The sequence below is a fragment of the Macaca nemestrina genome, chromosome 15 (genome assembly GCF_043159975.1).
Source record: "Macaca nemestrina isolate mMacNem1 chromosome 15, mMacNem.hap1, whole genome shotgun sequence".
Taxonomy (NCBI): Eukaryota; Metazoa; Chordata; class Mammalia; order Primates; family Cercopithecidae; genus Macaca; species Macaca nemestrina.
In genome coordinates, this window is record NC_092139.1 from 85,066,191 (window position 1) to 85,083,653 (window position 17,463).

At 47.1% G+C, this 17,463-nt stretch overlaps 1 protein-coding gene across 17 annotated transcripts in view; it reads right to left on the reverse strand.

Annotated features, from left to right (window-relative positions):
- LOC105480748 (microtubule associated monooxygenase, calponin and LIM domain containing 3) overlaps positions 1 to 17,463 on the reverse strand; it is a 232,628-nt gene that overhangs the window by 129,544 nt on the left and 85,621 nt on the right. Inside the window, exon 1 of one of the 17 annotated variants that reach the window (XM_011739906.2) lies at positions 2,319 to 2,614. The exons of the other annotated variants lie outside the window; for them this stretch is intronic. The gene's annotated coding sequence lies outside the window, so the exon portion shown is untranslated. Of the gene's footprint in view, positions 1 to 2,318; positions 2,615 to 17,463 lie in introns of those variants that run through there. 17 annotated transcript variants of the gene reach the window in all.

Sequence of the window (17,463 nt, forward strand, 5' to 3'; positions counted from 1 at the left end):
CTGCTCACCAAGGCCTCCCTGGGCGGGGCTGCCCTGGCCAGTCATGCAGAGTGCCCCTCGCTCTTCAGGTCTTGGCTCACCTTATCAGAGAGAGCTCTGCTGACCACACCCAGGAAAGAACGCCCTGCCCCTGCCCGTCACTCTCGACCCGCATCCTGTGGACACTGTGTACAAAGCATGTCCCTTCCCTCTATCTCCCCTGGCAGAAGTAAGCCCAGCTATGAGAAGGGAGTGGAGCATGAGCACACAGTGACTCCAGAGCCTTCTCCTGCTGAGGTGCCCGTCCACAGCCTGCCACCCGCCCGGATACACCTGCTTTGTCCTCAAGGACAAATCAGAAGTTGGTAAACTGTCTTCACTAAATTTCCTCAGCCGATTCAGCCATGACTTCCCATCTCAGCCAGCATAAAAGCAAATATAAAATAGTGGCCTACAAGGCCCTATAAACGTGTCATAAACATTTTGGTCTCAGGACTCCTTTACACACTTCAGAGCTACGGAGGACCAGAGTTCGAGACTGCAGGGAATTACGATCATGCCACTGCACTCTAGCCTGGGGGACAGAGCGAGACTCTCTGAAAAAAAAATTATTGAGGGCCCAAAGAGCTATCAATATTTACTATATGTAAAATTAAACCTGAGACAAAATGTCAACATTAATTCACCTTAAAATAACAATTAACATACCTTATGAAAAAAAAATTACTTTCCAAGACAGAAATTTAGTGAGAAGAGTGACAGCATTCAACATTTCTGCAAATCTCTTTAATGTCTGGCAGCCAGATTCTCCCACCTGCTCTGTCTGCAGCAGCAGCACATATCGCGTAGCCTCTAGAAAAGCCCACTGTACACACCTGGGCAAACAAGGGCGGGAAATGCACATAATAGTACTCAGTATTATTACAAAAACAGTTCTGACCTCATGGAGCCCCCATGAGACCTGTGCCCAGACACATGCCTTCCCTCTGTTGCCTCCTTTCCTGCTACCAGCCTCTCCCATCCCCACCGGCCGCAATGGCCTCCCCATGTTCCCCACCTACCAGATACCCTCTCACCTCAGCCTTCGCATCTGCAGCTCCTTTTGTCTAAAAATGCTCTTCCCTCCAATCCATTCACTCAAAAAATATTACTGAGCATCTATTATGGGCCGAGCACTCTTCTATGCTCCAGAAGTAACAGTGGTGAACAGAGAAAAGAAGCTCTGACTTCCAGGCCACGAACCTTCTACTAATGCAGCTGACACATATATTCAAACACCAGCTTCTCAATGTGGACTTCCCTGGCCACACTGTTTAAACCTGCTCATCCTCTTTCCCTGATTTTCTCCAAAGCACTTACCACAATTTGACACACTCCAAATGTTTTTGTTTTTTGTGGGGTTTTTTGTTTTGTTTTTGTTTTTGTTTTGAGACAGGCTCACTCTGTCACCCAGCCTGGAGTGCAGTGGCATAATCATAGCTCAGTGCAGCTTCCTGGGCTCAGGTGATTCTCCTGCCTCAGCCTCCTGAGTCGCTGGGACCACAGGCGCACACCACCAAGCATAGCTAATTGTTTTTTATTTGTAGAGATGGGGTCTCACTATGTTGCCCAGGCTAGTCTCGAACTCCTAGACTTCAAGCAATCCTTTTGCCTCGGCCTGCCACTGGGATTACAGGTGTAAGCCACCACACCCAGCCTCTAAATGTTATTTACTTACAATCTATCTTTCTGCTACAATGTAAATTCTGGAAGGGTGAGGATTTTTGCCATTTTGTTCACTGTTGTGTCCTTGCACCTGGAACAGTCCCTGGACCACAACAGGTGGTGCACAGTGAGGGCCACTTGATGAACAAACGGCTAGGTATACGAACTTCTCCAGGCAGAACTGAGTTAGGATATGAGACAGAAGTCGTATCAAATGAAAATGAACTGTGTGCTTTCAGGCAGTGTTACCAGGCTGGGAATCACAGAGATTGGGAACCCTTCAAGGGGAGTCCAGATGGCTTCTGCCCAGCGGGGTAGGGGCTCCCCTGGAGACCTGCCCTTTTTCCATGACCACAACCGGCCCCGGACATGGCTCACACAGGCTCTGCCCAGCAGGCCCTACACCCAGCTCAGGACCTGTTCTTGCCAGCAGGAGAAGAGAGCCTGTCAGAAGCCAGGACCTGGAGGCAGCTTTGTTTCAACAGCCAAACACTTTCAGTGTAACCGTCCCCTATAAAAAGAAACTGGTTTCGAGAAAAGAACTGCGGTATCAGTGTCAGCAAATGCTATGGAACAGGCCCAGCCCACTTCCCCAGAGACGAGGAGGACCCATAATATTTCTGATTCCAAGTTACCTGTATGGCTAACATCTGCACGAGAAAGCCACGAAGCTGCCACAAGCCCAGGTGTCAGACAAGGCAACATTTCTTCGTCTGAGGCAGGAGGACACAGGACTCAATGGATACTTGCTGGGCGGCGACGAGGAGACTGCCCAGTGAGAGGGAGAGCTGCACACGTGAAACGCCAGCCTCAGGAGTAGAATGGGGGTGGGACAAAAGCATATTTTCTGCAAGTCCCCACAGTGAGGACTGACGTGGCCGTACCTGCCCCGTCATCTCCACACACAGGTGGGGCCCCAATACTGCCTTCTACAATACCCCCACTGGTTCCTCCACCCCATCCCCACCCTCCTAATAACCCTCTTCCGGTCATCTTTTCACTCCCTCTCCAATCTGGCCTCTGTCTCCAACACTCCACTGACGGTGACGGTGGCTTTCAAGCCAGGCAGGCTCAGATGCGTTCCAGTCCTATCTGGCTAGCTCCCTGGCTGCAGCGCTTCCTGGAACCCGCCCTCCCCTGGCTGTGCTCTGCCCTCCTGCTTCTGCCCACTCTCCTCGCCGGCCTCCAGTCTCTCAGCTGCAATTCTTTCATCTGCCGCTCTCGTAAAATTGGATGGCCCTTGATTTTTATCATTCTGACCTTGCTCTGGAGATCCCAAGCTACTGAACATCTCCACTTAGCCATCCACAGGTGCCTCCCACCAAGGAAGTCTACCTACCACACATGGAGTCAAACCCGCCACCCACCAAATGGAAATCTGGGGTCATCTCAGACCCTTCTCTGTTCTCCACTCCTCAACCCAACCTGTTGATTCTAACTTTACAATGTTCATCTCCCTACCATGATCCTGGTGGAAGCCCTGAGATTCCTAGCGTGAAAGGAAACTAAATCTCGGGGCCCCAAACTCACTAAGCCAAAGGGAAAGCCCGAGCTGGGAAGTGTCATGCAAACCCACCTTCCATTCTGGTTCCTGAATAGGATGACTACAAAGACGACTCCCTCACATTTTGCCCACAGGGAAATTCCTTGTGGGTGCCAAGATCTTTACCCTAAAGCATTTCTGTCAAAATTCACCATGGCAATGTGAGTTGACAGCTTATCTTCACAGGTGCGGGGACATAAGACAGAACTCAAAGTCACCCCTCTGCCTACCGGTGACAAATGCATATCTGTTTCCTCTGCTCTACTGTCTACGTTATCTCATGTAAAAATGCAGATTCAGAGTCAAAGGCATCGATGACTATTTTTCCCTTCCCTCAACATGAAAACTGCGTATTTCTCAATATCCCACTTTCTCCCTTAAATATTAAGGCTCTCAAAATCATCTTCGGAGAAAGGCATAGGCCCGTCTCCTGGGCACGCATCCTTAACTTTGGCAAATCAACCTCTTAAAATGACTGAGACTTGAGACTTGTCTTGGTCATTTTCCTTGATTGACACCAGCTGGGACTAGCGCAGCTGCCCCTTAATCTTTGTGTGTGTGTGCGCTCTGTTGCCCAGGCTGGAGTGTAATGGCGTGATCTCAGCTCACTGCAACCTCTGCCTCCAGGGTTCAAGTGATTCTCCTGTCTCAGCCTCCCTAGTAGCTGGGATTACAGGCGTGTGCGACCACACCTGGATAATTTTCATATTTTTAGTAGAGATGGGATTTCACCATGTTGGCCAGGCTGGTCTCGAACTCTTGGCCTCAAGTGATGCACCCACTTCGGCCTCCCAAAGTGCTGGGATACAGGTGTGAGCCACCGCGCACGGCCAATTGCCCCTTACTCTAAACGTGCTCCAAAACATACTCCAGGAGTGCCAGAAGGGTCTTTCGTAGGAGCCAACGTGACCCGTTGCTGCCTCCGCTGACACTAGGAAACAATCCAAACCCTCAGCAAGGCTCAAAAAGCCAACCTCTCTCACTACTATTAATAGATGCAACCCATTCTCTCAGGTTCCCGGTATGCACCACGCTCTTAGGCGTTCCTCACCGCCGCCGCCTCCTCACCTTTGCCTACAATGCCCCTACTGCGCTGGAGACTGCAGCTCGCATTCCGAACTTCACTAAAGTGACCCCGCCCACCCCAGCCCCAGGCAACCAATCACCTTTTCCTCTGTGTTCCCTCCCACCTGGGTGCGTGCCTCCCCTTCAACACTCCTCACTTGCTCCAGAATTAAGTCCAGGTCTGCCTACCCCTTTGTGTTTGGGTCTGGCTAGGTAGAGGAATTCAGGTTCATGCTTGCACGTAGTACAGATGCGGGCAGACGCCAAGAAAGAAGGGAAAAGATAAAACAGAAGGCTCACCTGGGCCATAACATCTAATGTCACAGAACTACACAAAAGGAGAAAGGGTATTTGCATGATGATTAATTTGTTACTAACTTGTTACAATTTAGGGGGTATAAGAAGGACCAGGAAGCAGCCAAAGTTGAGTTCCCTAAGGCATGTCTGAATGGCTCCTGATTGTGAACAGGACTGCTGTTTTCCGTTCACATTCCAGGATGATCCTTACCTTTTTCAGACACTAAGTCACTGGTATTGTGATGTTGAAGCTTCCAAGAATTAGACTGGCTGAAGGGAAGGCTCATGCCCCACAGGCTTCTTAGAGATGCAAATGGCTCGGGAAGGAAGAAAACCAGGTACAAGTGTATGCACCAGGGCGCAGCATGGTGAGCACAGGAGGGTCTTTATTCTCCAGTAAGGTAGCTGTGCATGCTCAAACCCAAGCACAGAAAGGAATGGGGAACCAGGGCTAGCCAGCTCCAAGGCCATAGTTTTCTTCCTGTTTTCATGGAGAAAATCTCTTGTTCTTTCCAAAGCAGAAATAAATCTAGACAACCGACCCTAAACCAGCTCAGTGGAACGTGTTTTCCCTTGAAATTAGCTTAAAAGAGGATGGGACTTAGGCACAATTAATCAGTGGATCAAATGCTTCTCCAAGCCAAACCTCTCCCTCTGCTGATGGCCACTGACCTCTGAGATCACTCCCCCAGCTATATCCCTCACCACACCACCTCCATGGGAAGGAGACGCATTTGGTTGGAAATGAAACATTCAGAGAAAGTGAGTCACAAGCTTACTTTCTTCTGCTCAAGGAATACTGCAAATTCCCCAAGCTACACTCAGGCAGAGTGAAAGTTGACAGCCCACAACTTCTCCCCACTTATGCATCCCTGGCTCTAGGGGTGACCCTACCTTGTCCAGGGCATATAGAACTATAGCCAAAACTGTGGTTTCTTTTCTCCCAAAAACCAGTTGCCAAAAACCAACTGCCATGATCTCTTTGGGCTCCAAAATTCCAACTGCTCTGGGCTCCAAGCCAGCAACCTACCACATTTTTTTTTTTTTTCTACAGAAGACTTATTAATCTTTACTCAATTCAGCACCAATAAGATTAGCCAGTGTAGAGCCAGAGGGGCCTACCCGCTCCATTCCACATCTACCCTGGCCTAAGACGTGATGGCCAAACGGCCCAGGCCACCTTCCGGTCCCTGCTGGGGCCAAGTGGCAGTCTCAGGTTCTGAGCTGGGCTTTACCCACCCCTTGGTTTTCTAAAGCACTTGTCTGTCTAGTTTGCTACAGGCATAGGACTCACTGGCCTGCTGGCTCTGGGATACATATTCTTTGGCTTGCTCCAAGGACTGAAACCTAAAATCTGAAGTGTTCCCTAAGGGATATTAGAAAGTGTTACTGCTGTGACCCTCTTGCCAACTGTGGCTTCCACAAGTCTAACTCCAGGGAAGCCATCTGTATTAGTTCATTCTCACGCTGCTAATAAAGACATATCTGAGACTGGGTAATTTATAAGGAAAGAGGTTTAACTGACTCATAGTTCAGTATGGCTGGGGAGGACTCAAGGAACTTATGATCATGGTGGAAGGGGAAGCAAACACATCCTTCTTCACACGGCAGCAACAAGGAGAAGTGCACAGCGAAGGGGGAGCAAAGCCCCTTACAAAACCATCAGATCCAATGAGAACTCAGTATCACAAGAAAAGCATCGAGGTAACGGCCTCCATGATTCAATTACCTCCCACCCGGTCCTTCCCACAACTCGTGGGGAATATGGGAGCTACAATTCAGTATGAGATTTGGGTGGGAACACAGCCAAACCATATCACCATCCTTATGGGAATGCCACCAAAGGACACCGTCAGCCCTCTCACAAATCCTGGACAGCTCTCTGTCTGCAGCCAAGCACCACAGACTCCAACTCACTAGGGCACAGCCAGCAGATCAGGCGCGTCTCACCCCCTCAGACCAGTTCGGCCACACATTAATATACCACCTTGAGAAATACCACTCACTGGGGCAAGGAAAAGCCAATGTACTCTGTTCAACTTAAATAAATATTTGATATAGATACAGGTTGTAAATCCCAAATTGGAAATATTCCAAAATCTGAATGTTTCTGAGCATCAACATGACACTCAAAGGAAACAATGGGGCATTTCTGATTGCAGATTTTCAAATTAGGGATGCTCAAGTGGTAGGTATAGTGCAAATATTCTAAAATCTGAAAAAAATATGAAATCCAAAACACATCTGATCCCAAGCATTTCAGAAGAGATACTCAACCTGTGCTAAACACCATGGACATAAAGACTTTGTTAAAGGGCTTTAATTAAGCAACCCTGTATTTCAGAAGACATCCAACCAGAAGCCCCAGAGCATCTCAAGCCACAGTGTGAGAACAGCAGGTATTTCATAAGTATTGCTGCAGGATGACATAGTAACATGCCCACTAATAGCTCCAGTGCTCTGACCTTCCTTCCTCAGGGCAACTCAACCCACCGCTCACAGTAAGCTTCCATCCCTGTTGGCAACAGCAAATCAGTGTATTAGCAAACTGGTATGTGACAAGAGCTGGCACACGGCAGTGGAGGCAGACAAGACCTTCGCCATCATGGAGGCTACTACTCTTGAAGAGAAGATCACAAACAATCAAATACTGAAACAACCTTGCCTTCTACCACTACAATCCAATGCATAAAAGGCATTTGGGACGAGGGCAGGGAAAGTGTGTCATCTGATTTCCAATCACCTAGATACTTTTAGGAAGAAAGCAGTAGAAAGAGGGTAAAAAGTTAGACAGCATAGACAACTGAAATCATTCTTTAACCACAGGTGCAACCTCCTCTCCTACTTCAAATGAAGTTTCCCCAAAATTCCCCGCTTGCCCTGTGAAATGGTTTGGATGTCTGCCCCTCCAAATCTCATGTTAAAATGTGTTTCCCAATGCTGGAGGTGGGGCCTGGTGGGAGGTGAATGAATCATGGGAGTGGATCCCTGATGAGCAGTTTAGCGCCGTCCTTGGTGATAAGTGAGTTCTTGCTCATTTCACATCTGGCTGTTTAAAAGCCTGGGACCTCGCCCCCTTGCTCTCGCCAGGTGACATGGTAGTTCCTCATCACCTTCTGCCATGACTGGAAGCTTCCTGAGGCCTCATCAGAAGCAGATGGTGGCACCATGCTTCCTGTACAGCCGCAGAACCATGAGCCAATTAAACTGCTATTCTTTATAAATTACCCATCTCAGGTATTTCTTTATAACAACACAACAATGGCCTAACACACCCTGCAAACTGGGTGTCAACAGAGCAATGAAACTGACCAAATAGCAACGGGGCGGGAAGAGCCATGGGATCCGAATAAGCCACAAACTGGATATTGGGCTCTGGATCCTGGAGAGCTACCCTCTGGCCAGAAACCAAAATGGGCTTTTCTCATTCCTGGTAAATATTCCAACCACGCTAGGTGCCGAGCACCTGGGAGAGCAAGGGCAGGGGAGCAAGGGGAGGAGAGCCAGGTGAGAGCCACAAGCTGTACCAAGTTCCTGACTTCAGGACCTCTGGAGGGCTCGGCCAGGAAGCCAAAGGACTCAGAGCAGGGCTTCTGGCTCCCCCAAAAGCACCACCAGGCTAGAAAAACATACTGTTCTCAGGACTGGAGGGCATGTTTTTCTATACCACTTGATTGCGGTATAACTTACAGACAATAAGATTCACCCGTTTTCAGTGTACAATCAGTGATTTTTAGTAAATTTGCCAACTTGTGCAACCATCACCACAATCTAGTATCAGAATATCTCTATCACCCTGGAAGGGATATTTAATATCTCCCAAACCTGAAGACGATTATGATTCAGTCAGTTTTACGAGGAATGTGAAAAAAGAGGTTGATATCTACCTGTTGTTGCTGCCCATTCAGCAACACGAAGGGAGCTCAGAGCAGGCAGGAAGCTGAGGACGTCACAGCTATCCTGCCTCTGCCTGAAGAGCATTCAACTGGGCTTGGCTGGAGGACCTGGAAACCTAAACATTTTTTTTTGTTTTAAGTAACTCTTGTTGAGAATAGTGCTCCCCAAGCTAAAATGAAGAAGCCGTTCATCTGTCCATGTTTTCCCGGCACCCCTCCTTCCACAGTGCCGGAACGGTACTACCGCACAAATCTCTCTTCACCATGACAGATCTCAGCACTACAGCCAAGGAACCAAACACGTTTCAGTTAAATCCTCAAACAGGCACTGTCCCTTCCTCCCGGATGCTTTCAAAAATACTGTATAAAACAATGGGTTGTGAGTCCCAAACCCAAAAATCTTCTAAATCGCTGATCAAAGAAATAAAATTTGTGGGGGAAAAAAAAGGTTTTGACCTTGGAAAACATAAATGCACAGGCATTTTAATTGATGGTATCCATGGGACTGTAAGGTCTTACCGATGTCTTTCATCCTGACATTGATGCTGGTCAAAGCTCTCAATTTTTCTTCATACGCAGAACATGAGCAAAGATGCAATGAAGGGACAGTGGAATCAACAAAGCAGAAATGGTTAGAAGACTAAAGCTCTATAACTTCCCGATACACAGTCCAACTCAGAGAGGAACACCCTTCCCTAGGCCCATTTCACCATCCTCAACCTTGGCATTCCAGGACGTCTGTGCCCTCCCAACAACAGCCTGGCTTGGAAAAGGAATATCCCAAGGGAGAAGTGTGAATCTGTAGAGTAACCAAAAAGCCAACCTGGCGGAGAACGAAGGATTATACGGCTGAACTCTCCTGCCCTGGTTTCTCTCTGCATGCTCCTCTGGCTTTTTACGCCACTTTCTAAGTAGAGAGGGCGCTCAGGGCTCTGTCCTTGGCCCTCTTTCTTTCCATTTCGTTCCAGCACCATCTTTGTAACTGTGCCCTGGACATCTCCATCAGAATATGCCAGGGCGCCTCCAACTCAGGTTACTCAAAACAGAACCCCACCTTCCCTCCCAAACTTATGTCTCTCCCTGAATCACAATTCTAGTAAAACTGCTGTCTACCTAAGTCAGAACACCAGGTGTTGGCCTCCACACCACCCTCACTTCCCACTGCAAAAGGCTGGGGGTGCGGGCGTGCAGGCGACTGTACCATGCTAAGCATGGTGGGGACGCAGTGCAGTGCAGGGTATGTTCGCATTTGCTCTTCCTAAATTCCTCGCCCATTTATTCCTTCCTTTCTAACGTCACTGCATTGGACTTCATTGTCTACACCTGGACTCCTGCAATAGTCTCCTAAATGTAGACCCTTCCTCAAGGTAATTTTGGTTTATTTTCTTAATGTATTAAGCTATATACAATATAAAAGTTGTTTCTAACCATTTTTAATTGCACAATTCAGTGGTATTAAATCTATTCACAATGTTGCACAACCATCGCCACCGTCTGTCTCCAGAACTTTTTTGTCATCCCCAACAGAAACTCTGTACCCATTAAACACTGGCTCCCCATTTCCCCCTTCCTCAGCCCATGGTGATCACCATTCTACTCTGGCTCTATGAATCTGTCTACTCCACGTACCTCACATAAGTAGGATCATGTATTTGTCCCTCTGTGTCTGGCTTATTTCACTTAGTATAAGGGTTTCAAGGTTCATCCACATTGTAACATATACCATGACCTCATTCCTTTTCATGGCTGAATAATAATTCCATTGTAGTCCACACTGCATTTACTTTTTCCATTCACCCATCAATGGAGAGCTGGGCTGTTTCTACCTTTGATTACTGTGCATAAGCCTGCCGTGAACATGGGGTGTAACACAAATACACCCTGCTCAAGTGTGCAATTCCCATACTATGTTTCTTCCAAAGTGATCTTTCTAAACAAATCTACTTAAGCCACCCCCTGCTTACACTTCGAAAGACACCATTTTCCTGCCAGGCTAAGTTTGGGGTTGCAGGTCCTGCTTCACCTCCACCCTCATCACCTTAACCTCCCAACACCCCTGTGCTCAGCCCCTGATGTCTGCCTGCTGCTCCAGGAACACCCATGTTCTTTCCGGCACGGTTTGTTTCCACAACCTAGAACACACGTTCCCCGCCTGTGCACACACTTCTCTGAACCTCTGCTTGTCCTCTGAGCTGCTTCGGTCTTCTCTGAACTAAGGCAGATAACGAACATGAACCTACTCATCCATCAGGGCATTAGGGTCACATCTCCAAGCCCTTCCCAGAACAACTCTGCCCTGCCCTTCTTCCTACACACAGATCTTACCTCTGCTCTCCAAGCACCTCCTACCAGGTGCTGGGCTCCTAGAAGACAGCAAGTGTCTCTCCGTCTGGCTTCTATTCCCAGCATTTAGCAGTGCCAGATCCCCAACACACACTCACATCTTTAGGGAGTGAATTAAAGGTTTGGCTTCTGTGTGTATACTCTGAGCACTCGAGATAAATTGGGGTTTTATTTACATGTGTCTTGCCATAGTTTACTATATGCAGCATATATGCAGAGGGTGGACACATTCACATTACTATATGCAGCATATATGCTGTGGGTGGACACACTCACCCACTGCAGGAACATGACCTGATGCGAGGAATAGTACTGTTAGAAACACCTGTCTGCAGGCCAGGCACAGTGCCTCACGCCTGTAATCCCAGCACTTTGGAAGGCCGAAGTGGGTGATCATGAGGTCAGGAGATCAAGACCATCCTGGCTAACATGGTGAAACCCCATCTCTACTAAAAATACAGAAAAAAATTAGCCTGGTGTGGTGGCAGGTGCCTGTAGTCGCAGCTACTCAGGAGGCTGAGGCAGGAGAATGGCGTGAACCCAGGAGGCGGAGCTTGCAGTGAGCCGAGATTGTGCCACTGCACTCCAGCCTGGGCGACAGAGCGACTCTGTCTCAAAAAAAAAAAAAAAAAGAAGAAGAAGAAAAAGAAACACCTGTCTGCATGCGTCTTCGTGTAGCGTATGAGACATATCTACTGTGGTGAACACATTCACTCACTGAAGTAAGACTGTTGTGATTCACACGTGCAAGGAGTACTTAAGAAACATAAAGGCAACTTTACATAACGCAGTACATGCACCACACTTTGGTGAACACATTCACTCCTGGAAATAACACTGCCCTGATACAATGAACAACCAGAACACTTAGGAAGACATGTTACACTGTGGCTTTATATACTGTGCTACATGCACCATAGGGGGGTGAACACAATCACTGTAATGGCACTACCCTGATGACTGGCACCCTTAGAACTTTTTTTTCTTGAGACGGAGTCTCGCTCTGTCGCCCAGGCTGGAGTGCAGTGGTGCAATCTCGGCTCCCTGCAAGCTCCGCCTCCCGGGTTCACGCCATTCTCCTGCCTCAGCCTCCCGAGTAGCTGGGACTATAGGTGCCAGCCACCACGCCCAGCTAATTTTTGTATTTTTAACTGTGTTAGCCAAGATGGTTTAAACACGGGGTTTAACTGTGTTAGCCAAGATGGTCTTGATCTCCTGACCTTGTGATCCATGCGCCTTGGCCTCCCAAAGTGCTGGGATTACAGGCGTGAGCCACCGCGCCTGGCCTTTTTTTTTTTTTTCAAAGAGTCTCTCTCTGTCTGCCAGGCTGGAGTGTAGCGGTGCCATTATCGCTCACTGTAACCTCAAACTCCTGGGCTCAAAAAATTTCCCCCACCTCAGCCTCCCAAGGAGATGGAACTACAGATGCACACCACCACGCCCGGCTAATTTTTTTTTTTTTTTTGCAGAGTCACGGTCTAGTTCTGTTGCACAGGCTGATCTCGAACTCCTGGCTTCAAGCAATCCTCCTGTCCTGGTCTCTCCAAGTGCTGGGATTAACAGGCATGAGCCACTATGCCCAGCCTTCAATATTTTGTTTTTAAAACCATGTGTAAGGTGGGCTATTTAACTTCCAATTCCTGAAAAAAGACCAGTAAGTAACAACATTTTTTCCAAAGGCTTCCCTCTGTAAACAGGCCTGAAAGCCATCTGTGCTCTATTTCATTTTTCTTTCTCTTTCTTTTCTTTTCTTTCTTTTTCTTTTTTTTTGACAGGGTCTTGCTCCATCGCCCAGGCTGGAGTGCAGTGGCGCGCTCTCAGCTCACTGCTATCTCTGCCTCCCAGGTTCAAGCGGTTCTCCTGCCTCAGCCTCCCGAGTAGCTGGGACTATGGGCATGTGTCACCATGCCTGGCTAAGTTTTGAAGTTTTAGTAGAGACAGGGTTTCACCTGATGCCCAGGCTGGTCTCGAACTCCTGACCTCAGGTGATCCACCCGCCTTGGCCTCCCAAAGTGCTAGGATTACAGGCTTGAGCCACCGCGCCCGGCCTCAGTGCTCTATTTCAGAAGGAACAAACCTCTTTAAAGCAAAAGGGCTATGTGTAACCAAGAAAACTCTCGTATCTGGAATGTAGAAAAATTTTGCATAAATCAGTAAGGAAAAAAAACAGACACCAAAGGAAAACCAGGCAGAAGATTTGGTCAAGCATATCACAAAAGAGGACACTCAAATCACCAAGGCATGTGAACAGGTGCTCAATGTAGTAGTCACCAGGAAGTCCGTCCAAACCACGAGATCCAATTACCCATCAGAGTAACTAAAATTAAAGACTGACAATACCACAAGTAGGCAACGATAGGGAACAACTGGAACGCTCAGACAATGGGTGTGTGAACCCGTACAACCACTATGGAAAATTGTTCAGCAGTGGTTCTTAAAGCTACATATACATCTACCCTAAAACTCAGTAATTCTGTTCTTGGGGATACAGCCAACAGAAATGAATGTCTTATGTTAGCCAAAAGACAAGTACAAGAATGTTCATTGCAGCTTTATTCATAATACTCAAAAATTGGAAACACTCAAATGACCAACAGCAGCAAAGTGATACGGTGCAGTTACAGTCACACAATGGAATACCACACAGCAGGAAAGGGGAATGAACTACTGCAACATCCAGCCACACCGACGAAACTCACAGATTAGTGCTGGGCAAAAGAAGGCAGACACAGGACAGAAAATACTGCATGACTCCATGTGCACAAAGACAAGAACAAAGTTTATGTCTACGGTACAGAAGTCGGCTCATACAGTAGCTACCTGGGCAGGGCTGGGACTTGGGATCCTGATCTGGACAGGGTTGCTGTGTCGACTTGGTTAAGCTGGGAACTGTTTCCCAGGGCCCCCAGTTAGAGTCTGAGTTAGAACTGGCCACACCAAGAAGTTTCCTAAAGCTTGGAAGGTGAACTGAAGCAGTGGCCATGAGGTGAAGGACAGAGACATGGGCACCTGGAGGTCCCAGCCCACCCCGCCCTCCACACTGCGGCCAGCTCCTCTTCCTTACGCCGACCCTGCTGGCCAGTCACAGGCCCCAGATCTCCCACCAGTCACTGGGCGGACCCAACTGGACAGCAGCTCCTCAGGCCGCACCTCCCCACACACTCCCCTCCAGCGGCTCCACCTCCGTAACATACCGGGTTCCGGGCGTCCCTGTGAGCTCGGGTGCGTCCACCCACACCAGTGCTTCAGGCGACCGGGGAGTGACTCCTCTCTGACCTCCCCACCATCTGGACCCCCACATCCCCTGGTCCCCCAACTTGTGCAGAGTCTAATTCCTGCAATAAGTCCCTTATCCCTAACTCCGCTGACTAAACCCTGCTGGGTACACACAGATGTTCACATACATAAAAATTCAAGTTGCATACTTAAGCTTTGTGCACTTTATAAAATGTATGTTATACCACCATTTGGAAAGAAACTAAAAACAAAAGCCCCACAAGGGTATTGCGTAAGTGGTCTGAGAAACAGTGATCTGAGGGGCCCAGCAACCTGTGAATGGCATCTGTACCAGGCTTCACATCCTAAGGAACACCCACACACTACTGCTTGGCATCAGATCTGGCAGACAGCTGGGAGCCCAGTGGGGTGTGGCTTCTGACCAGGACCAGGGTTGTGTGCTATATAAATAGCCAACAGGACACATGCTCCCTGCCTGGCAAGCTACCAGTAAGTTACCAACTCCATGGTACCAAGTCCAGAGTGACTTGTCCCTTCTGAAGGGACAGACTGATCGAATTCAATGTGTACCCTGAATGCAAGCTGAGTCTGGCATCCCTAAATGGGCAGAAAGGGACATGTGGGGGAAGGGCAGGGATGAGTCATAGATTCAGCCTGTGCATTTAGAACCTGCACCAGCAGGGTTCTTGGATACCCTTCTCAGATGTGCACACGGCTTTGTAGGAGAAGATACCAATGAGGTGTGCACCTGAGAATCCCCAGAACAGCTGTGTGTCAGGCAGAGACCCACGTGTCTTGCCATCTTTCACTCCATTTGGCACATTATTTATTGAGTGCGTGGTATACGTCAAGACCTACGCTTGCAATTAAACTGACAGTGGTGAATGGAAACACAGTGCCTGCCCTTGGGGAGCTTACCGTCTAGTGGAAAATACAGACAATAAACAAGTAAGCAAGCAAGCACATAATTACAACTTATGGGTGCTGGGAAGGATATGCACAGGCGATAGTGACTTAGAACAGGAGAGGCCCAACATTCAAATTCAGGAAATACAGAGACCACCACAAAGATACTCCTCGAGAAGAGCAACCCCAAGACACAGAATTGTCAGATTCACCAAGGTTGAAATGAAGGAAAAAGTGTTAAGGGCAGCCAGAGAAAGGGTGAGTTACCCACAAGCGGAAGCCCATCAGACTAACAGCAGATCTCTCGGCAGAAACCCTACAAGCCAGAAGACAGTGGGGGCCAATATTCAACATTCTTAAAGAAAAGAATTTCCATTCCAGAATTTCATATCCAGCCAAACTAAGCTTCATAAGTGAAGGAGAAATAAAATCCTTTACAGACAAGTAAATGCTGAGAGATTTTGTCACCACCAGGCCTGCCCTACAAGAGGTCCTGAAGGAAGCACTAAACATGGAAAGGAACAACCAGGACCAGCCACTGCAAAAACATGCCAAACTGTAAAGACCATTGATGCTAGGAAGAAACTGCATCAATTGACGGGAAAAATAACCAGCGAACATCACAATGACAGGATCAAATTCACACATAACAATATTAACCTTAAACGTAAATGAGCTAAATGCCCCAATTAAAAGACACAGACTGGCAAACTGGATAGAGTCAAGACCCATCACTGTGCTGTATTCAGGAGATCCATCTCACATGCAAAGACACACATAGGCTCAAAATAAAGGGATGGAGGAAGACCTACCAAGCAAATGCAAAGCAAAGAAAAAAAAAAAGGCAGGGGTTGCAATCCTACTCTCTGATGAAACAAACTTTAAACCAACAAAGATCAAAAGAGACAAAGATGGACATTACATAATGGTAAACGGATCAGTTCAACAAGAAGAGCTGACTATCCTAAATATATATGCACCCAATACGGGAGCACCCAGATTCATAAAGCAAGTCCTTAGAGACCTACAAAGAGACTTAGACTCCCACACAATAATAATGGGAGACTTTAACACCCTACTGTCAATATTAGACAGATCAATGAGACAGAAAGTTAACAAGGATATCCAGGACTTGACCTCAGCTCTGCAACAAGCAGACCTAATAGACATCTACAGAACTCTCCACCCCAAATCAACACAGTATACATTCTTCTCAGCACCACATCGCACTTATTCTAAAATTGACCACATAATTGGAAATAAAGTACTCCTCAGCAAATGTAGAAGGACAGAAATCACAACAAACTGTCTCTCAGACCACAGTGCAATCAAATTAGAACTCAGGATTAAGAAACTCACTCAAAACCGTTCAACTACATGGAAACTGAACAACCTGTTCCTGAATGACTACTGGGTACATAACAAAAAGAAGGCAGAAATAAAGATGTTTTTTGAAACCAATGAGAACAAAGACACAACGTACCAGAATCTCTGGGACACATTTAAAGCAGTGTGTAGAGGGAAATTTATAGCACTAAATGCCCACAAGAGAAAGCTGGAAAGATCTAAAATCGACACCTTAACATCACAATTAAAAGAACGAGGGAAGCAAGAGCAAAAAAATTCAAAAGCTAGCAGAAGGCAAGAAATAACTACGATCAGAGCAGAACTGAAAGAGATAGACACACAAAAAACCCTTCAAAAAATCAATGAATCCAAGAGCTGGTTTTCTGAAAAGATCAACAAAATTGATAGACCACTAGCAAGACTAAGAAAGAAGAAAAGAGAGAATTAAATAGACACATAAAAAATGATAAAGGGGATATCACCACCAATCCCACAGAAATACAAACTACCATCAGAGAATACTATAAACACCTCTACACAAATAAACTAGAAAACCTAGAAGAAATGGACAAATTCCTGGACACATACACCCTCCCAAGACTAAACCAGGAAGAAGTAGCCTACCAACCAAAAAAAGTCCAGGACCAGATGGATTCACAGCCAAATTCTACCAGAGGTACAAAGAGGAGCTGGTACCATTCCTTCTGAAACTATTCCAATCAATAGAAAAAGAGGGAATCCTCCCTAACTCATTTTATGAGGCCAACATCACCCTGATACCAAAGCCTGGCAGAGAGGCCACATAAAAAGAGAATTTTAGACCAATATCCCTGATAAACATCGATGCAAAAATCCTCAATAAAATACTGGCAAACAGAATCCAGCAGCACATCAAAAAGCTTATCCATCACAATCAAGTCGGCTTCATCCCTGGGATGCAAGACTGGTTCAACATATGCAAATCAATAAACGTAATCCATCACATAAACAGAACCAACAACAAAAGCCACATGATTATCTCAATAGATGCAGAAAAGTCCTTCGACAAAATGCAACAGCGCTTCATGCTAAAAACTCTCAATAAACTAGGTATTGATGGAACGTATCTCAAAATAATAAGAGCTATTTATGACAAACCCGCAGCCA